Source organism: Spinacia oleracea, chromosome 4 (genome assembly GCF_020520425.1).
Source record: "Spinacia oleracea cultivar Varoflay chromosome 4, BTI_SOV_V1, whole genome shotgun sequence".
Taxonomy (NCBI): Eukaryota; Viridiplantae; Streptophyta; class Magnoliopsida; order Caryophyllales; family Amaranthaceae; genus Spinacia; species Spinacia oleracea.
In genome coordinates this window covers 41,791,194-41,814,259 of record NC_079490.1, presented here as the reverse complement: position 1 = coordinate 41,814,259, position 23,066 = coordinate 41,791,194, and positions in this window count along the sequence as shown.

Here is a 23,066-nt window from a genome sequence, read left to right as displayed (position 1 = left end):
TATGTTGCAAAATAGGTTCTGAGATCCTTAGAGGGATAATGCTAAGTTAAGGAGACACTCGTAAGGCGAGATCCTCATATATTATGTGGATCCTCGATGTTCCAGAGAAGGAACAAGCTTTGAAGACTTCGAGTGAAGCTTCCTAAAGGTGCAACGTGAAGACTATAACATATGAGATTATGTTTAGGATTTATGTAAGTATTTAATAATGTTTATATGTAATTTGGAACGAAAGGAACATAAGTATTTTGGTACGTTTTAAATTGAAATATATTAACTGTAACTATAAAGTGTTTTAAATTAGAAAATCTTTGTTAATAAATAAAATGAATTTAATTAATAAATGTAAACATAGGATTCTGTTTTCATTCTCCTTGTTTCTCAAGCAAAAGATTTTCCATGATCCTTAAAACTCTCCCACGTATTTCTGTTTAAACGTGCAAGTAGTGTTTTGATTTGGTCTCCCCTGTTTCTCTCCAACTACGCCCATGTTACTGAGTAGTAATAGTTAGTGGGTAGTTGAGGGGAACATGGGTATCCAACCTTAGGTAAAACTCCTCTATAAAAGGAGAAGAGTTTTTGCTTTTCAAAACACACAACTGATCTCTACAAAATATATCTTAAAGAGCTTAAACGTTTTAAAAGAATCAGTTTGCAAAAAGAGTGTTCCTTGAGTTCCTTATTGCTATAAGCTTTATTATGTACTAGAGTTTTCCTATAAAATTGTATTTTGGGTTTAAGGGTTGACTGATCCTTGAGTGACTTAGAGTTAAGTCAGAGAGAGAAAGAGTGACTTAGAGTTAAGTAAGAGAGAGAAATAGTGACTTAGAGTTAAGTCAGAGTGAGAAAGAGGAGCACAGTAATCGACGGGGATTGCTGTGGGGAACTCGTGTTCGAAAGGAACTCGAGTTAAAGAGTGTATTTGTAATAGAGGTATTACATTAATACAAAAGAGTTGTGAGGTTCTTCTTGATTAGGATCAAGAAGGTTCCTCAGTTTCATATCTTTCTCCGCTTATTGTTCTCAGTCTCTTTATTGTTTAAAATCCGCAAGAAACTTACCCAAGTTCCCAAGAAACCATTCACCCCCCCCCCCTCTTGTCAAGTGTTCCTACTGAACTATCACCGTCCCGCATCAGCTTTGCCTCCCCATTTGGACCACCCTCTACGACGCAACGTCCGATCCTTACAGGCATGTCAACGTCTACAAGCAGTGAATGTGGCAGATCGGCATCCCGTACGACCTGGTTGAACCTGTCATGTGCAAATCGTTCGGAGGCACACTCGACGGAGCAGCTCTGGAATGGCTCATGAACATCACCCCCGGATCCATATCCTGCCTTTCTGATCTCATCAACGCCTTCTATCAACAGTTTGCTAGCAGTCGCTAGTTGGAAAAGTAGACGAGTGACCTTTATCGGTTGGCCCAAAGAACAACCGAGTCGGTACGCGAATATTTTAACCGTTTTAATTGTGAAAAAATTAGTATAAAAAAATGTGATGTCAAGACAGCTATCGAAGCATTCAAGAGAGGTCTCATCCCCAACTCGGAGTTGTACCGGGAGATTACCAGATATCCTTGCGCAACTTTCGAGGAGGTCAGGTCCAGAGCCACTTCCCAGATGCGGATCGAAGACGACGAAATTACACGGTCGACAGCACCACGATCAACCGGGGGAAGAAATGATAGGCAATCGTACACCCCGAGGAACAACAGCTGGCGACACCAGCCATACAACCGCCAAAACCAGGTACAAAATGTCAATCAGTATAATGATACTAACAATGTTTACAGGAATGAATGGGCCGACCACCCCGACATCTCCGAATATGGCTTCAATGTCGACATCGGAGGCGTCGTGAACGCCATTCAAAATGTAGGTGGAACCGTCCGATGGCCTAGGAAGAGCGATAGACCATATTCCATGAAAGACATGATCAAATGGTGTGACTTCCACCGCGACAACGGCCACAAAGCCGAGGAGTGCATCTCCATTAAAAGGAGGTCGCATATCTTCTGAAACAGGGGCACTTGAAGGAGCTGTTGAGCGACAAAGGGAAGGAGACTTACAACAAGGAGAAACCCGCCCAACCCGACCCAGCGACGAGCAGCAACCGACCGGCCCCACCTAAATTTAACAAAGTGGTAAACGTTATTTCTGGTGGTTCAGATATTTGTTGACTAACCTCTTCTGAAGCTTAAAAGATTAACAGGGGAGAATCTGGAGCCGTCAAAGAGGGGCAGACGGAGGATAAAATCGCACTCAAAAAATTCTTAGCAACAATGTCAATCACCTTCGACGACTCAGATTCAGTGGACGCACAACAGGAGCATCATGACGGATTGGTAATATCGCTCCTAATAGGCAACGCTCGAATCAAAAGGATACTGATCGACAACGGCAACTCAACAAACATACTGTTCTTGGAGGCCCTACAGGAAATGGGGCTCGAGGAAAAGAACATCGTCAAGAGATCAACAGTCTTAGTAGGGTTCAGTGGAGAATCGTTGCGTACAGTCGGAGAGATATCACTGCCCACATATGCAGAAGGTGTCAACATCATGACTAATTTCAACGTCGTCGATTGCCCATCAGCACACAACGTCATCTTAGGACGGCCATGGATCCACAAAATGACAGCAGTACCATCAACATACCACCAATCAATCGAATTCCCGACCAAGTGAGGCGTCATGGAGATCAAAGGACAGCAAAGAGACGCAAAGAAATCCTATGAAACCGCACTGAACCATCAAAATCATCCATCTAGCAATTACAGCCAGGGTCGGCAGCAGATAAACCTGACGACCAGCAGATCGCTGAGATAGTACTAGACCCGACAAAGCCAGACCAAGTCGTAAGGATTGGAGCGTCACTGCCTGACAACATCAGAAGTCAGATAGTAACGTTCCTAAGAGAAAACTTGGACTGCTTCGCCTGGTCGCATGAGGACATGACATGAATCAGCCCAGACGTCATCACCCACAAGTTCAACGTCGACCCAAACTATAAGCCAGTGAAACAGAAACGACGAAAGTTCGCGCCTGAAAAGAATAAGATCATATATGAAGAGGTTAAAAAATTAATAGATTCGGGGAAAATCAGAGAGGTTAAGTATCCCGACTGGTTAGCAAATGTCGTCGTCGTCAGCAAAAAGAATGGGAAATGGAGAGTTTGCATCGACTTCACGGACGTCAATAAAGAATGCCCCAAAGATCCATTCTCTCTGCCACACATAGACACCATGGTCGACGCCACAGCCGGTCACGAGCTACTCACCTTTATGGACGCCTACTCGGGATACAACTAGATCCTCATGCACCCGGAGGATCAAGAGAAAACATCTTTTGTAACAGATAGAGGAACTTATTGTTATAAAGTCACGCCTTTTGGTCTTAAAAATGCAGGTGCGACGTACCAACGACTGGTCAACAAGATGTTCAAAGATCAACTCGGAGACACAATGGAGGTCTACATCGACGATATGCTGGTGAAATCAAAGAAAGCAGATGACCACGTAGAACATCTACGACAGTCCTTCGAAATTCTGAGCAAATACGGTATGAAACTTAACCCAACTAAATGTTCTTTTGGAGTGTCCGCAGGAAAATTCTTGGGCTACATCGTCACCCAACGAGGAATCGAGGCAAGCCCCAACCAAGTATGCGCAATCATCAACATTCAATCGCCCATGAACATAAAAAAGGTACATCGTTTGACAGGTGAGTGGCGGCATTGAATCGTTTCATATCCCGGTCATCGGACAAATGTCGTCTATTCTACGACGTCTTATGCAAAAGCAAGGGTTTTAATTGGTTCGACGACCACGAAACGGCTTTGCGAAATCTCAAAAAATACCTAATGTTGCCACCCCTCCTGTCCAAACCCAAGGAAGGTGAAGCCTTACAACTTTACCTTGCCGTCAGCCTGGCAGCAGTCAGCACGGTGTTAGCCCGAGAAGACGAAACCCAATAGATGCCCATCTAGTACATCAGTAAGTCCTTACTAGAGGCAGAAACCAGGTATTCCTCCCTCGAAAAACTTGTTTTAGCACTCGTCACTGCATCCAAAAAATTAAGGCATTATTTTGAAACTCACCAAATAGTGGTGATGACTAATTATCCGATTAAGTCTGTGTTGCGTATGCCAAAACTGACAGGTTGAATGGAAAAATGGACAATGGCACTAGAAGGGTTCGACATTAAATACCAACCGAGGACGGCTGTAAAGTCGCAGGCCCTGGCGGACTTTGTGGTAGACTTCAGCCCCGACTTGGAGAAAATAGCAGACGACGAAGTCAAACACATCAACAACATAGGCGGAACGTGGACACTCTTCGTCGACGGCTCATCTAACTTTCATGGTGCAGGTTTAGGCGTCGTGCTGAAATCACCTCAAGGGGACATGATAGCACAGGCCATATGCTGCGACTTCAAAGCGACGAACAACGAAGCAGAGTACGAAGCACTAATCGCCGGAATGACGTTAGCTGGAAAATTAGGAGCAAGCGGACTCGACATCTTCAGTGACTCCCAACTGATCGTCAACCAAATCAACGACGACTACGAAGCCAAAGACCTCAAAATGACCTTATACCTCGAGAAAGCTAAAAAATTAACCACAAAGTTCAAACCCTTCTCCATCAAACAAGTACCACGAGACCAAAACACGCAGGCTGACGCACTCGCAAACTTAGGACCTGCACTTACAAAATCACCATTCTCGGCCATACCCTTAGTACACCTGTTGTCACCCACTATAGACAAAGAAATCCCACAAAACGCCAACCTCATCCTGTCAACCACAAACACAGACAGCTGGACCAAACCCATTCTTGATTACCTAACACATGAAACCCTTCCCGTCGACAAACTCGAAGCCAGAAAAATCCTTTTCAAAGCTTCACGATATGTTATTTTGAAGCATGTGCTATTCAAAAAATCAGCCAACGGAATGATGATGCGATGCGCAGAATGGGAAGGACTACTCCAGCAATACCACGAAGGAGAATGCAGAGGACACGAGGGAGGATGAAGCTTATCAACAAGTATCAAGAGGAACATATACTATTGGCCGACGATGTTCAAAGATGACATGAGGTACGTTGCCAAATGCGACAAATGCCAAAGGCACGCAGGTATGACACATAAGCCATCCGAGTTCTTGCATCCAACTTTAACACCGTGGCCTTTCATGAAATGGGGAATGGACATCGTCGGTAAATTACCCGTCGCCCCAGGACAAAAGGTCTTTATGTTAGCTCTAACGAATTATTTTTCTAAGTGGGTAGAAGCAGGTGCGTTCCAACAAGTGAGGGGAAAAGAAGTATGCTCGTTTATCTGGACTAACATAATATGCAGGTTTGGTGTACCCTCAGAGATCATATGCGACAACAGATCGCAGTTCATAAGCGACAAGACAAGAGCTTTCTGCAAAACATGGAACATCAAGCTGAAGACGTCGACGCCAAGATAACCCCAAGCAAATGCCCAAGCAGAATCCAGCAACAAGACGATAATCGTATCACTAAAGAAGCGTTTGGACGACAAAAAGGGATGGTGGGCAGAAGAGTTTCCCTCCATCCTATGGGCCAACAGGACGACGCCTAGGACGGCGACGTGGCAGACGCCTTTCTCACTCGTCTACGGGTGCGAAGCAGTACTGCCCCCAGAAGTGAAACTGCCCAGTGCACGATACAGACTCATGACGCCAGAGCAGAACGACGTGGAACTAAGTGAGAACCTCGACAACACGGAAGACTTAAGGGAAGCAGCGTTGATAAGGATGACATCACAACAACAGATCGTCGCAAAGTGTTTCAACAAAAACGTCAAGGTGAAAATGTTCAAGGAGGGAGATTAGGTGCTACGAGATTAAGTGTTCCAAAACACGAAGGAGCTAAACGCAGGTAATTGGAACCAGCTTGGGAAGGACGGTACTTGATCGACAAGATCATCAGAAAGGGGGCACACAGACTCGTCACCGAAGACAGCAAGTCAGTCCCTCGTAGCTGGAACGCCGCCCACCTTAAACTTTATCACTTTTGAACCTTCTTCGTTGCAATTTTATCAGTCGTGGCATTGTCGTTTCATTTTCTTGTCGTTTAATCTCTTTCTTTCTATCTAAACCTTTACTGACTTAGGCATCGGAGGGCCGTTGGCACCCCCAATAGCCTATTCTCCTAGCAACCCATGTTCATCTCGCAGGTCGGACGTTCGACAGACACGCCGGCACATGGAAGGAAACAATAGTGTAAGTCAACCGTGGACTACGACGCTCCCAGAAGTCATGACACTTAAACAGGATTTGATCCTCAACGACGACGAATCGCATCCAAAACACGACAACTACAGACGACGCAGGTACTATTTTATCTGCACATAACTTTGTCCTTCGAGTACCTTTTTTTTGTGACATCTAATACACTACGCACGACAGTGACTTCGAAACACAATAAAATATCACATGTCCACGAACGAAATGCAATTGAAAACCAAACACACTTGCCATAAACAAAGCAAAATGCCAGCCTCTAGGACCGCGACTTTCAAACACAAGTTATAACCTCCTAAAGGCGACATAAACACACAAATTATCCAAACACCTCGTCTTCGCCATCGACGACGAGTAAAAACATCCACAAAAGAAAAAACTATAAAAACAATAAAAGTACCAACTACACACTATTACATTTCTTCTTGGGTGGTGACTGGGATTTCATCCTCTTACTCTGGGGGCACGACAATGTCAACAGCGTCCATCACCTCCGTCGCCTCCTTCTCCGACGTCTCCTCCTGAGGGGCGACGATGGGGGAATCTCCCACTTGCTGCACGATGGAGGCATCTTCCTCTTGCTGTGTAGCGGGAGAAACGGGGGCATCCTCGACCAGCGGAGCGACGTCGACCTCAATGACACCAGTGTTGGCGGTATCTTCCATCTTAGCCATTTTATCCACGTCCACCACTGGCACCGCCAGCTCATCCATAGTACCACTATTAGCCAAAGAGTTGTCTACCTCCTTTTGGCAAGGCTAGAGGCTAGTCTCCCCAATCAGGCACGAGTACATCATTTGTACCCTCGTCCCTTATATTGCCAGTGCCTCACAATCCGTAATCTCTTCCTGCAAAGCATCATATAAACTCTACAGCCCCTCCATCTCCGTCACCTTTAGAGCCAACTCCTCTTGCACTTCCTTAACCTCCTTCGTCACCTTGGCAATCTGCTTGTCCTTGGCCTTCAACAGCCTGTCCTTCGCCTTCACGACAGATAAAAGGTCATTTACCTTCTTCTCCGTGACCTTGCACTTCAACTCCCAAGACGACGACGCCTTCTTCGTAGCCGCGACCAACTTACCAGCGCCAACCAACTCGTCGCAAAACTGCGCACAGTTCTTACGAGCAGCCATCGAGGCCTAAAACGCCTATACATAGAGATGTCACGACAATCAGTGGCATACATGTGTAACGCGCGTAGAACACACGATGCAACGGCACACGACAAAAAAAATACAAAATTAAAAACAAGTAATAATAAACTTACCCGCAAGCTAAGTTCAGCAGCGTCCGACACGACAGACATCGGTGCCTGAAGACACCTACTTTTGTCCCCATTCCCGAAAGGGAAGGTTCGATGATGAAAACGTAAATCTCCACTTGACAACGCATCTCCTATAAAATAACGAATCTCAATTCCCCTTCTCATTTCACCCGAAACCTGCTATTTAGAGAAACCTGCTATTTATGGAAACCTGCTAAAATAGTAACTGCCGTAATGGGTAGTTGTTAAAAGTGGCAAGTCATAAAAGATAGAAACCTGTCAGAATTAGGTGTTGCACTCCAACATAAATCCTAAATGAGATAGAAATTGCGAGAGAATCCTATTCCTAATATGATTCGAAAGTAAGAGTCACGTATTAATTAAAATCCTAACGAGCCTAGAGTTCGTAACGGGCCCAGACACATCCCGTCACAAGGTTAATACGCACTAAAAGACTCAATTAAATCTCAAATTCTCCGGATTCTAGGAATCCGAATCTGACTAAGAAAAACAGCCCATACCCTATTTTCAACGCCTGGCTCTGGGCGCCGAAATCTTCGGCGCCCAGGCCTTGGCGCTGAAAATACCTGGTACATGTTTTTTCCTAATTCCTCGTGGATTAGAGTTCTGCAATTCTATCTTTCCACGAACTCTTTTCTATAAATAGGGCCTTAAGTTCGACGTGAAAAGAACACACAACATACAATTATTATTCTGAGTATTAACTCCAACCCCTAAGCCTAAGCCTCACGCTGCAAAACTGATCACGCGTTCTGTCGCAATCGATCCATAAATCGAACAGAACGTATCCCGTCCCATAATTTGAGATTCGTTAAATAAAAGGAGAAATAGCAAAGTCAAAGTGGTTAGTTTTCTGAGAACCGTGACGCACCTCTCAAGGGTGCGTCATAATGTGTCCCTTTTCTATGATTTAATTGTTTTCCTCACCCTTTTATGAACTGTTAAACTAACTAAAATCTGATTGTTCGATCACGCTTAATAAATATGATATTTTTGGGAAATTGGATTATCATGCTAGGTCCCTTAAAACAATCTAAATCAGATAATCGCGCTCGAACTAGTACTATATGTTGCATATTATTAAAATCAACTCAGATTAGTTTAATAGTTAACGCATGTCCCTTCAATTATTTATGCTGAGCTAGTAAGGATATCCTGCCTCTGGAGTTATCGAAGAGCGAAGTACTCCTCTCGGTAATTACTGTTGTGGGCAAAATTACCATGCCTTCGTGTACCAATGAGGATGCGACACATGGCACGTATTACGCCCCCTAAGCAGAATCCATACGAAGACTACTCCACAGCATGGGTATCAATCTACGTATCTACAATGTATATGTATTTGTATTTAAGAGTGTATACATGTATGTAATGTACCTATACCTGAAAAGGGGCTTAAGTAGTAGGTATCCCAAGTGGTATGAATAAGCACAATAGGCCCAAAAAGCCCACTATTGCCAAAAGGGGCCAGAGAATTGTAAGGAGAAAGGACACATGTCCTCCTCCCATACCCTAGCCAATCATGTAAAGGGAATATTAGGTCATTCCCACAAAAACCTAGTACTATAAATAGTCCCACTTCCCTAGAAAAAGGGGTCACAATCAATACATTCAAGAGCAATTGCTGCTCTGCCTTCTCTCTACTTTCTCTCTCTATAAAAATACAATCTTGTGAAACCCTTAGAAGTTACCGGAAAACCTCCAAGGTATCTCACCGGAAAAACCCCACAACAGTTACAGTCCCCCGAACCCTCAATCTCTACCCTGCGGGTGTACGTTGAGCGATCCCCACCACCAGGGATCACAAGGGAACCTACGGCCGTCGTGGTCAAACATAATTGCACTCCCTTTATGTCACGATAACCGGGTTTTGTCAGTTTTTCTCATTGTCGTTAAAAACTGAATGGCGACTCCTATATTACTAGTCAATTGGGTGTAAACTCACAGGAAATCCAATTACACTTGATTTGACAAAAAGAAGCGTCACACCCACGAGGGACGAGGTCACGCATTAGCCTCGTGCTTTTTTGACCCCCTCACAGTGGCAACTCCACTGGGGATAGTGAAGGAAATACTCGTGCTTGTAGGTAATCAAAATAGCCGAAGGGTGAAACGATCCTACCCCGCGTTTATTTCCCCATCAAGTTGGGACGACCTGAAAATCAGCATATTAATGTGAACGGGCAGAACCGCATAACGAATCTCGGCTCCCTTGGTGTTTCATCTCGGGAGTTGGGACTAAGGATACCCATCGCCAACCGGGGGGTGCATACGCTTCGAATGTTGTCCACTCGGCACTTTCGCTAGTAGTACACCCATCCCAAACCCAATCGCTCGCTCATTAGGTCCCTCTCGCCTGCATGCCCCCTTGGCTTGCACTTGCGGGTTGGCCTCTTGAGCGAAATTCGTCTGTTGAAGACACTACCTCGACCGGGGCATGTGTTGGATCTACGATAGAAGCGGTACCAAGCCAGGCACAAATAACTACCCATAGAAGCCTATCATAAACTACATGACATATTATTATTGTCTCATGATGGAATGTTAGTTATGTGTAGCGAAATATATGATTGTGTGTGACAAACTATCCTAGAAAAACCAACGACCTTAAAAATTGCCCAAACATTCATAAACCAATTTGCCAAAGAGTTATACCGAAATACGTGTTCCGCAAACCCGAACGATCGCCACAAAAATAAGCGACGCTCGGGATGGCCGGTAACGAATCCCACAAACGCTTCACAACGGGTAAAGGACGTTATTAGGCAAGCACGCAAAATCGAAGTCGCATAAACAAAAGTAGACGCAAACAGAAAACGAGAACCAGCCAGGGACGCATTTTCAACGCCCCTGGCTGGGCGCCAGAATTTCTCACGCCCTGAGCTGGGCGCTGAAGTTGCTGCTTGGCCTTCTGGTCAGGCGCAGCAGCCTCGGTGCCCGCGCAAAAGGAAAGTACGTAGCAAAAAAAACCGTTCGTAAAAAGAATTGCTACGAGGGCGTAAGAAAAGCACTCGATTCTAAAAAGCGACTCATAAAAAATAAATAACTCTTTGTGTCGTTGTTAGGCCTCCTACGCCGACAATGCTCGGCACCAAAACCGAACATGCTAATAATTATGAATGCCACACGGGCAAGTGTTTCGAAAATCCAAAGAATGACCAAAAGAAAGAACTAAAAAGTGTACCAAAGAGAGAGTGAAAAACCAATGGAGAGAGTCGAAGTTTAGACTAAGTAATACTTGAAACTTTGGGGCCTAAACTTTAGCTTATCTTATGCATAGGACTGGTCCTGCCACTTGGTGCCGATCAGGAAATCAACGGTTAGTGCGCCTCGAAGATACATCGCCAATACCAGGTTTAGTGACTTCAAGCTCCGTCCGTCATCCCTCATTTCAAGGATCTCCGCTTCCCCAACCTCGATTCGCACCCTCAAACATGTCCATCGAAGAATTGCAAAGCCAGATGGCTCAAATGACCCAACTCATGGGCCAACTGAAAATGGAAAACGAAGCCTTACTGGCTGCACAAGCCAAAAATGACCTCGATAACGAGAAGAGGATTGAAAAAATGGTCCTACAGCAAACCATGGGGAGAAAGTACTTCTCCCTTGATCCTGAACCTTTTACTGGCAAACTACCAGAAAAGTTTAGTTCATCTGACTTACCAAAGTTTAAAGCCACGGACAATCCCCGTGATCATCTATTGAGCTTTGTGAATGCCATGAACTTGAAAGGCGTGGACAAGTCCATGTATTTACCTGCCTTTCCTTTGTCCTTGGAACCTGTGCCGCTCAAATGGTACTATCACCAGGACCCTAAGCTCTTCCCCACTTGGGAAGAATTTGTCAATGTCTTCATCAAGCAATACTCGTCGAACATGGATTTTCAAGTCACCATGCGCGAGCTGGAAGTTCTCTTCCAAAAGAAAAATGAGGGTTTCACAACCTACTTTGCAAGATGGAGGGATCAGGCGGCCCAGCTAATCAATAGGCCTCCCGAAACAGAATTGGTCCAAAAATTCATTGACAACCTGGACCCGGCCTACAAACAGCACCTTAGATACCTGGGACTTGACACTTTCAAAAGAGTTTATGATGTGGGAATAAAGATCGAGGATGATCTCGCAAAAACAATACAAAGTAAACCCGCATACAAAAGCAATACCTACAACAGGGGAAACACATCCCAAGCCCAAGAAGTCCATGCCGTAGAGGAGACTCCCGCCCGAAGAAGCCCTGGAAGATGGGTCCGAGACCGAAAGTTTGCCCCACTCGGGTCAACTTTGGTACAAGCCTTTGAAAGACTAACCAATCAAGGAAAGTTGAGACCTATAGGCCCCACCCGTGACCCTCCTGTCAAGGGCAAATATTGGGTCGAAGGTACTTACTGCAAATTCCATCAAGGAAATGGGCATGACACTGAAAACTGCTGGAATCTAAAACATACGATCCAGGACATTATAGAGGATGAAGTGATACCTCTCCCTAACGTTGGCAAACCCAACAACAACAAGAGCCCACTCGGCTCTTGTCACATCTCTCTCGACCAACCAGAGAACTTCGACCCCACGTTGTATATTACACCTCAAGGTGCACCACTCGCTGTGGTCCCTATGGATCGAATCGAGAGAGAAGTGTGCGGTGTGTGGGATGATGATGCTGAAGATATTTACCTATCTCAAGTGTCGGGCCAGGACCTCTTTACTGAAACTTGGCCCGGGTATGCTCTCATTGACACCACCCCTCAGGAACCCAAGGTCGACAACCTCACCCGATCCAGAAGGATATACCAACCGGATATTCGCCCACCTCCTATGGACGATATCCCAGTTAGGCAAACTCCTGAGAATGGACGGCACGCCACCGTCGCGGAAGTCATTGAAAATCCTCTCTTGAAACAACTAAAAAGAACCAAAGCCGAAATTACCATCTGGGATCTCATGTGTACTTCAAAAGAACATCGCGAAAAGCTTATTCACTCACTCGACCTCATCTCAGTACCTACAGATATCACACCTGACTCACTGGTTAGCCATGTCACGAGAGATGCCGGAGAAAAGGCCATAGTTTTCACTGACAAAGACTTGCCCAAAGAGGGGGGTGCTCACAACAAAGCCCTTTACCTAGGGGTTGGATGCAAAGGACAAAACATCCCCCTAGCGCTCGTAGATAACGGTTCGGCGGTCAATGTTTGCCCATTGCGAACCGCCCATTGCTTGGGGCTAGGAAATGATGACTTCCAAACCTCCACACAAGGGGTACGAGCTTATGATAACTCCCGAAGGCCTGTGTTGGGAAAAATCAACCTCACCATACAAACCGGGCCTGTGGCACGCACCACGGAGTTTCAAATAATTGACATCAAGCCCACTTTCAACCTCCTCTTGGGGCGACCTTGGCTCCATGACTTAGGAGGTGTGGCTTCTACCTTGCACCAAATGGTTAAACTTAACCATAACGGGGTAATACTAGAAATCCGCGCCCCTCCTCTCGACGTCAGTTGTACTATGGTTGGAACGGCCGAAACTGCAGACGACCTTTACGGGTTTCAAATGGAAGAAACAATCCAGTTCATCGAAGATTATGATCCAGCATTCCTAGACCCGCATGCATCCCGAGTCATCCCTAGAATGTTGTTAGCTCAAGGTTATTTCCCTGGAACCCCATTGGGCATAAGGAAGAAGGAATGCACATTCCATCATTTACCCAACAAATCTACTCCCTTTGGCTTAGGCTATGAACCAACGGAGGAAGATATTGCTGACCGCCTGTCTAGGCTACGCCTTAACAAGGCCAAACAAACCACCCTCCTTCCCCCATATCAAAGAACCCTTAATGGGATGTTCGTTCGGGAAGGAGAAGGACACCCATGCTGTGATTTCCCTGAACCCTTCGTTCAAGATGGCTTGCTAAAACCAGGATTTGAAATCTTCCATGACTTCCACACCTTGGATGAGGCACCCCACCTCACCAAGACTAAAACAGCTGAAATATTGGACGACCAGGCTCTATGGACATTGTTTAACGAATCGAGGCCTATGGAGGACGAGACTGTGACGACTACCCTAGCTTTACAAGATGAAGGTTTTGATCCAACCCGGTTAATCGCTCCTGCATCAACACTAGAAGAGATCGAGAATGGATGGGTGAAGACATATCAGTGGGCCAATGCAAAAGGAATAGAATTCAAGATGAGTACCGGTGAAGGACCAAAGTTTTACGAGACTAAACCCAAGGCTTGAGCCACATAGAGCACAGTAGTAAAAAGCGCCTAGTAGTTCTTTAGATTGGTAGAAAAATAATAAAGACTTTAGATGGTCCTAAGACCCCTTAGAATATAGGTCAAGTTTGTTTTAGTGTGTTTTCCTTACTTTCCAAATTAATAAAGGCGTAATATTTCTCCTAAGATTTTATTCTAACACTAAGTAAACACCAAATGTACTTGCAAAATACAAAAATAAAGAGGCAGCCACTCTAGGCCCAACAAACGAGGCCCATTCGGTCTTGAAATAGTGCCATGGGAACCAGTTCCCGAAACCCACAAAATAAACCACACCATCCCATTCATATCCACAAAACATATAAAGTCAACCAGTGTCATCATAAAAAGTCAATCGATGCAACCCAAAGAAATCAAAAGGAAATCAAATTCAAACAATACAAAGGTTGCTCAAGAAAAAAACTCATAAAAAAAATAGACACCGCCCCCCGCATCAACACGCACCTCAATCCACCCAAAAAGCCTACACAAAGATCTTCATGTCTTCCACAACCTAACTCTATTTTCAAAGCCGTTTTCGAGTCACGGATAGAAAAAAATAATCCGGACAAAAATGCATCTCACGCTAACAGTCAAAAAAGCCTCCGAAATAGCCTTAAAATTGATTTTAAATACGAGCAAAAATCAAAGCACTAAAACAAAAAAAAGAAAAAGAAATAAATGCAAGAACACGTGAGGCAAAGCGTCAAAAACGACCGCCCAAATCATTTTCAGCGCCCAGGGCTGGGCGCCGAAATCTTTGACGCCCCAGCCTGGGCGTTGAAACTCTCTGCCTGCCTAAAATTTTTTTAGAAGTGCTCGTCATTTTATCCGCACATAACGGAAAAATAACGAACACTTGGGGGGTACAGCATGTATCCAAATAGGCTCACCAAAAAATATAACCATACAAAACGTAGTCGAATTTCATTTTTTACGCGACTTACGGCAAATAAACGGCAAACGAAAATAATGATAATACTTCACTCATTTGACCGGTTAAGTAATATGCTACCACCTCAGGGCATATCTATTAAAATCTGGCATCCTAGAACTTATTCTAGCTAGAACTACGCGTGACCTGATTCTGACAAGATACGTAGGCAATCCTTACCAAGGATTCGGTCCAATCAAAATTGTGCAAAAATCCATAAATTGTGCAAAAGTGTTAGACATATAAAAACATAAAAAAAGGGGGAGAAAAAAAAATGAAAACGAAAAAATAAAATACGCCTTTATTGAAAAAATAATAAGAAGGAAAGCAAAGTGCTAAGGAATGAAAAAACAAACACAACTGAAATAAATAAAGGGCGCCTACACCCTAGCAAGAACTACACTACTCTAGTTCTTCCGGATCATCAAATAAAGTGTTGTAGAGGGCAATGTTCGCAGGATCCACCCCCACAGTCTTCTGCGCTGCCCCAATTTCAATCTCCATAAGAACCGCTCCTGGACACTAACTTCCAAAGATGCCAAGGCTTCAGAAACATTCTCAGTTATAGCCCGCTCAGCCTCAAGGGCACAGACAATGGTGGGAGAAGGATTATTATCATCAACTAGACTAGCCACTGTTTCTACAGGCAGCTGAGCCTTCCTAACCCATACATTGTTCCGGCGACGATCTCTGCGAGAACTTGCATTTCTTTTAACAACAGCAGGCCCCTTCATATTAGGCATCTTTTTAGGCCTGCAACTGGAATGGGGAGGAACTTCCTTTCGCTTTCGATCAGGACGAGCTTTCACAGTCTTAATACCATAGGTACGAGGTTTGGCAGAATCAGGACCCTCATACTTAACACGAATACGAGGTATCAAAAGCTCAGCCATATTGGCGCATGACTCGGTAAGGGAAAATATAAATGGGTCGAGATAGCCCCAACAAGGAAACATAAATCGATACATCAGAACCCCCCGTCATAGTAGTCAAACCCCACCATGGTACCACCCACTTAATAGAACAGATGCCATAAGTAAAAAGGGAGGCCCATTCGGCCTCGTCCTGGCCTTGGTGCAAATATTTTCGGTTACCCAAGGCTATAGGGCAATATTGTTTAGGATCGGCAGGAGCTTCCAATAGTCTAAGCTGTTCCACGAGCCAAATCTGCAAAAAACGGGTACGATCAAAAAATAATAACAAAAAGAAAACGGTTCCTGGGGCGCAGTTTCAACGCCCACGACCAGGCGCCGAAAATTCCAGCGCCCAGCCCTGGGCGCTGAAACTCAGCCCCAAGGCAGGACGAGTAAAAAAATATGTATGCAAAAAAAAATGTGTACGTGCGCAAGAAAAAAAATCGATTACCTGCAGTAATAGGGGGCTTCCCTTAAAATATTCGGATTTGGCATCCTTCTTCAGCTCATCCGCACTCAGCAAAGTCTCGGCAACAACCAACGGCATAATAGAATAGCAACTTTAAGTCTGGGTAATCAAGGGGATCAACCTTATGTCACCGAACTCACCATTGTTATTCGACAGCAAATAATGATTCAACAAGCAAAATACAAGGGCTCGAATATTTAATTTCTGTTCGGTCATATTCTTACTAGGCCTAAAGTGGTGTTTTACAAGTTTTGCCAAATTAACCTCATCACCTACAACAACTTCAGCAAGCATGTTAGCATCTAGTCCTAGGAAAGAGCCTATGGTTGTTTTATTCTCTTCAATAGTGCCAGGAGTGGCAGGGGTAGCATTAGTAGGATAACCAAGGATCGCAGCAAATTCATCTGGCAAAGGACATATTTCGTTGCCCCGAAAGACAAAAACATGATGATCGGAGTCCCAAAAGCTTAGGGCTGCGTGCAGAAAATTATAGTCAATGTTAATTTGTTGTAAGCCTAAAAGTGCCTCTAAGTGGTATTCTTTCAACAAAGCCTTTTCTGTAGGATTAAGGGCCCGTAGCCAACGCCTAACAGCCCGTTGGAGTGAGAAAGTGGGAATCGACATGACGAAAGCAAGGAGTAATTAAAACACAGCAAAGAAATAAGGAAATTGAGAGTGATGGAAAATAGGGACGTATCTAGCCCCTATATATAGCTGAACGCATCAAGTGACATCCTGATCCCATTCGGAAAAGCGTTAAGAAATCCGAAAGTCAAAATTCGCCAGGAAAGGACTTTCAGCGTGCGAAGCTGGGCGCCGAAATATTTAACGCCCAGCCTTGGGCGCCGAAAATGCAGCCCAAGGCCCAGATTTCACAAAACGCTGAGCAGGAAAAGACTTAAAACCGTGTTGCTAGACACGAGGCCCTATGTACAATTAAGATCAAGCCCACAAGCACCTTTAAGCTCCCAAATAGCAAAAATGAATGGTAAAACTTGGTCGAAACTTAGACTTGTCTCAAGAAACACATATGTACACTTTTCAAAACAAAAAATATCAAGGTCATTCTTCGAAACACCAAAAAATGTTGTTAAGTCGTTGGTTTCTCAAATAAAAAATGTTTGTCTGTCAAAGGATTAAATCGGGCCAAGCTAAGCCGAATGATATTAAACTTTGTCGCCCGAAGACTGAAGTCGCACCCCATGACTTCGCCAAAGTAGCACATCACTATGAAAGGTCGCTTGCACATACGAGCTCGACCCCAAACATGATTAAAAGACGTTATGAAGTATGCGAAAAATGACCACCAAAGCCCGAGTGCTTGGGGGCTCGCGAAAAGTATGCTCCAACAAAAAAGGCGCGCAATCAAAATCACATTCCCGGACTGCGCTATACGCCGTCCCATGTTTGGACAATCTCAAAAGAACAGGTTCGACCTCAGAAAAGGGTCGTCATTGACATTTGTACATGGTCCTCTGATCAAAGACCAAGTAGTGGCAAAAACGAGCCATAAAGACTAGCTCAAAACCACGAAAGCAAACGGTCACAAGACAAAGGTCCGTCCGAACACGTTGTCAGCCCACGTTCAGGTTACAACTAAATTCGAGCATCCCTCGAAAGAATTCGCTCTTGCAAGAATGAACAAAGGAAATTCTCAAAACAATAAAAGAAATCACGACGAACAAAAAATAGAGACTTGCCCACCTCAATTAGGCAAGATCGCGCCGCGAACCACGCAAGTTCCAAATCAAGGAAAAAACGAATTCAGGGATGTCCACCCTTAGCGGACAGGGCTCGCCCACCTTCAGCGGGCGGGGTCTGCGTCACTAGCCGCGCAGGTCCTTAGTTTTCCAAAAATAAAATTTTCAAAGTTCAAAATAAAACAGGCTCGCCATCTTCAGCTGGCGGGGTCTACGTCACAAGCCGCGTGGGTCCTTATTTTCAAAATTCAAAAACAAGATTCGTCCACTTTTTCGGACGGGGTGTCCACCCTTAGCGGACAGGTTCGCCATCTTTAGCCGGCGGGGTCTACGTCACAAGCCGCGTGGGTCCTTATTTTCAAATTTCAAAAACAAGATTCGTCCACTTTTTCGGACGGGGCGTCCACTCTTAGCGGACAGGCTCGCCATCTTTAGCCGGCGGGGTCTACGTCACAAGCCGCGTAGGTCCTTAGTCACTGCAGCGATAACTTTTTCTAGTTTTCCCTTTTCCAAAAATTAAAAGGATTGGTTTTCCGTTTTTTCCAAAAAAGAGCGATGTGCTGGATTTTCCTTCGTTTTACGTCCCATAAAAACAAGGGGGTTTTTCTCGTTTAACTAGCCTTGAAAATGAGAATCTTTTAAAACGTTTTTACCTCGTGATTGGGCTTGGCCAGGCCCAATTACACTTTATAGCTTTGATTTTGAAAACATTTGTAGCTACTCCCAATGACAAAGTGAGGGAGTTTCTACACTTCTTTAGATCCTTCCAATGACAAAGTGAGGAAGTTTCTATACTATCCGTTGACAAATCCCAATGACACGTGAGGGATATGTCGACACTTCAAGTGATGACCCTTAAGTCAAATGTTATCACTCGGGGGCTCGTGAGACCCTCGCAAAAGCAGGTCACCATGACTTGTGTGGCGCACTCCCTCTTTGACCATCGTCTTACTCCAAGACTCAGTCAAAGTGGGGGCTAACTATAGACACCTACTTTTATCCCCATTCCCGAAAGGGAAGGTTCGATGATGAAAACGTAAATCTCCACTTGACAACGCATCTCCTATAAAATAACGAATCTCAATTCCCCTTCTCATTTAACCCGAAACTTGCTATTTATAGAAACCTGCTATTTATGGAAACCTGCTAAAAATAGTAACTGCCGTAATGGGTAGTTGTTAAAAGTGGCAAGTCATAAAAGATAGAAACCTATCATAATTAGGTGTTGCACTCCAACATAAATCTTAAATGAGATAGAAATTGCGAGAGAATCCTATTCCTAATATGATTCGAAAGTAAGAGTCACGTATTAATTAAAATCCTAACGAGCCTAGAGTGCGTAACGGGCCTAGACGCATCCCGTCACAAGGCTAATATGCACTAAAAGACTCAATTAAATCTCAAATACTCCGGATTCTAGGAATCCGAATCTGACTAAGAAAAACAGCCCAGACCCTATTTTCAACGCCTGGCTCTGGGAGCCGAAATCTTCGGCGCCCAGGCCTGGGCGTTGAAAGTACCTGGTACGTGTTTTTTCCTAATTCCTCGTGGATTAGAGTTCTGCAATTCTATCTTTCCACGAACTCTTTTCTATAAATAGGGCCTTAAGTTCGACATGAAAAGAACACACAACATACAATTATTATTCTGAGTATTGACTCCAACCCTTAAGCCTAAGCCTCACGCTGCAAAACTGATCACGCGTTCTGTCGCAATCGATCCATAAATCTAACAGAACGTATCCCATCCCATAATTTGAGATTCGTTAAATAAAAGGAGAAATAGCAAAGTCAAAGTGGTTAGTTTTCTGAGAACCGTGACGCACCTCTCAAGGGTGCGTCGTAATGTGTCCCTTTTCTATGATTTAATTGTTTTCCTCACCCTTTTATGAACTGTTAAACTAACTAAAATCTGATTGTTCGATCACGCTTAATAAATATGATATTTTTGGGAAATTGGATTATCATGCTAGGTCCCTTAAAACAATCTAAATCAGATAATCGCGCTCGAACTAGTACTATATGTTGCATATTATTAAAATCAACTCAGATTAGTTTAATAGTTAACGCATGTCCCTTCAATTATTTATGCTGAGCTAGTAAGGATATCCTTCCTCTGGAGTTATCAAAGAGCGAAGTACTCCTCTCGGTAGTTACAGTCCCCCGAACCCTCAATCTCTACCCTACGGGTGTACGTTGAGCGATCCCCACCACCAGGGATCACAAGGGAACCTACGGCCGTCGTGGTCAAACATAATTGCACTCCCTTTATGTCACGATAACCGGGTTTTGTCAGTTTTTCTCATTTTCGTTAAAAACTGAATGGCGACTCCTATATTACTAGTCAATTGGGTGTAAACTCACAGGAAATCCAATTACACTTGATTTGACAAAAAGAAGCGTCACACCCACGAGGGACGAGGTCACGCATTAGCCTCATGCTTTTTCGACCCCCTCACAGTGCCGCTCACGATAACGCTGGTACGTCGATGGCAAGATCAAACGATCCGCATATGGCCAGACGATGGCAGTCTCGTCGTCGCCCAAGAAGTTCGGGGGCAACGAGATATTCACATTCTCAGCAACAGCTTTCTCAGCAGGACACTTCTTGGCCGACGCAGCAGGAGCCTTGCCAAGAGTGACAGCAGTTGACGACACCTTAAATGGCTTCGCAGGCGACGACAACGCGATTGGGTGATAACCATCAACCCCAATAATGACAGGCGTCTCAGGCGACGCACCTATCTTAGAATAACGAGGAACGACATGCAAGCTTTGCCCACCAGAGGCAGCAGGCGACCTCAACCGTTTCCTCGCACATTCCGGTATTTTACTCTAAGACATCCTTGCCACAGGTCTGGACGACAACGTATGATCTTCAACAAAAAATACAACACCATAAAAAACCCCATTCAAACGCAAACACGATAAACCAAAAAATCAGAAATCACCAAATACCTGAAGTATCATCCATGTCACCTTCTTCCCCCTCGGTAGATGATGAATTTGCTACAACCTCGTCAAGAAAGTCCAACCTCCTACGTCGACGAGTCAAACAACCTGACTCCTCCTCCACTTCCTCTTCGTCAATGTCGCCTGATTGATATCCCTCTTGACCTTCCAAGCGACCACCGTCACGACTGAACGACCTCTGTTCGATGGAATAGCCCAAAAACTTGAGATACTTGTCGTGAGAATCTGAGTTCAACCTGAAGGAAATATGTCCTTCACCCAAGGTGAATTAAGTTTAATACTAAGGTTCAGATTAATTGCGAACAATTAATTCAGTAAGATCAAGTGATCGGAACAGCTAGCTGGAGCAATGCCTCCGATCAGTGAGTTCTAATGGATATTAAGCTCACAACTTACTCTTGACTAAACCTATAAGGTCACACCAATGGCATGTAACAGATCACCGGATTAAATGAATCGGAAATTCATTTAATAGTTTTTCGGGAATTAGTTTGGAAAACGTATTATACGATACGACCTTGCGTCGGAATCGTATATAGTATCAGGAATATTCGTAAGCTAGGCGAAACAAATAATCGTATCGTACGACGGTGATTCGTCGTATACGATACGATAAATAATAGCTGTAAGGCGTTAGTCGTGAATACGAGCCGCATCGGAGCTGCCGACCCGTCGAGCCAAGCGCGCAAGGCCCAACGAGCCAGCGAGCTCGCGAGCAAGCAAGCAAGCCAGCCCGGGGCGTGGCACAAGCGCGCAACACAGCAACAGCATCGCAGCAGCGAGCATGCAAGGCCCACGGCCCAGTTGCTCAGATGCGCGCGCTGTGGGCTTCGGCTTGCAGCGTGTGGCTAGGCGCGGGTTGAGGCTTGCGTGGGGATGTGGCCGGTCAAGGCCATTTGGTCTTTGGCCGGTTACATCATTAATATAATTAAGTTAAGTATATTATTTCCCACATAACACACAATCAGTTTTCCAAGTCCAAACCTAATTCCTAAATTACGTTCTTCAGTTTTTCTCTCTCTCTGTGAAAAACTGTTCATCCCGAAAAGCAAAAATCTTGTGCGTTGTCTAAGCTACAATAATCAAGACGGGTCTGAACGTGTCGGTGAACAAATACAGGAACGAAAAGCGGAGTTCTTTGTTCGTGTTCGCTGATACAATACTCGGGAAAACACGCTTCGAATGTAAGTTTGCTTAAACTGTGCTTTATACATGTTTCCTGGCTTTGGGGATGTTCCGCACATGTTATGTATGTTTAACTGTATTCCCCTACAGTGGTATCATGATCCTTATATATTCAAAGCATTTTTTAGCATGATTTAATTGTTTTTGCTGTTGTCCAAATTTTTTGGAATTTTTGTTGATTTTTTGGAATTATTATTAATTATTGGATTAATTGCGTAATAGGTTCTGAATTCAAAACTATTCGTATTTTCGACTTTTCTTACCCTAATCTGATTGAAAACGATTTTCTAAGATCAATTCATGGGAACGGAATTGCAAAAACAGGCCTCGAAGTATGTGTTTTTGGGTGTTTTTGTTAATTTTTGAATTAAAATTAATAAAGTCGGAAAAGTTTTCAATTAATTGGTTAACCTAAACTACTCGGAATGATTTGAAATTTTGACAACATGTTTTTGGGTATATTATTTAACTATGGTAAAAATTTCAGCCGTTTTTGATAAGTATAAACCCTAATTCTGATTTCCCCAAATTCGTAAATTTTAGATCGCTAATTGATTTTTTAAATAATTTGGATCTAGTAATTTGGTTAATTGGAAAGGGAATATAATTTCATGGTCAGTGGTGAATTTTAAAAGTTATTGGATTAAAATTTTGAATAGTTTCGTAATTTTAATCGACACTTAAGCCAAATTCGTAAAAATCTGGAATTGAAATGTTTAGAACGATTTAAAGTTTTAGATTTAATTATTTAAAAGTTCAAATTTTCAGTTGAAATCGTTCGTTCTTAAAATTTGTATAATCTTAGCCTTGATTTAATAAAGTCGGAAAATTTTTCAATTAATTGGTTAACCTAAACTACTCGGAATGTATTGAAATTTTGACAAAATGTTTTTGGGTATATTATTTAACTATGGTAAAAATTTCAGCCGATTTTGATAAGTATAAACCCTAATTCTGATTTCCCCAAATTCGTAAATTTTAGATCGCTAATTGATTTTTTAAATAATTTGGATCTAGTAATTTGGTTAATTGGAAAGGGAATATAATTTCATGGTCAGTGGTGAATTTCAAAAGTTA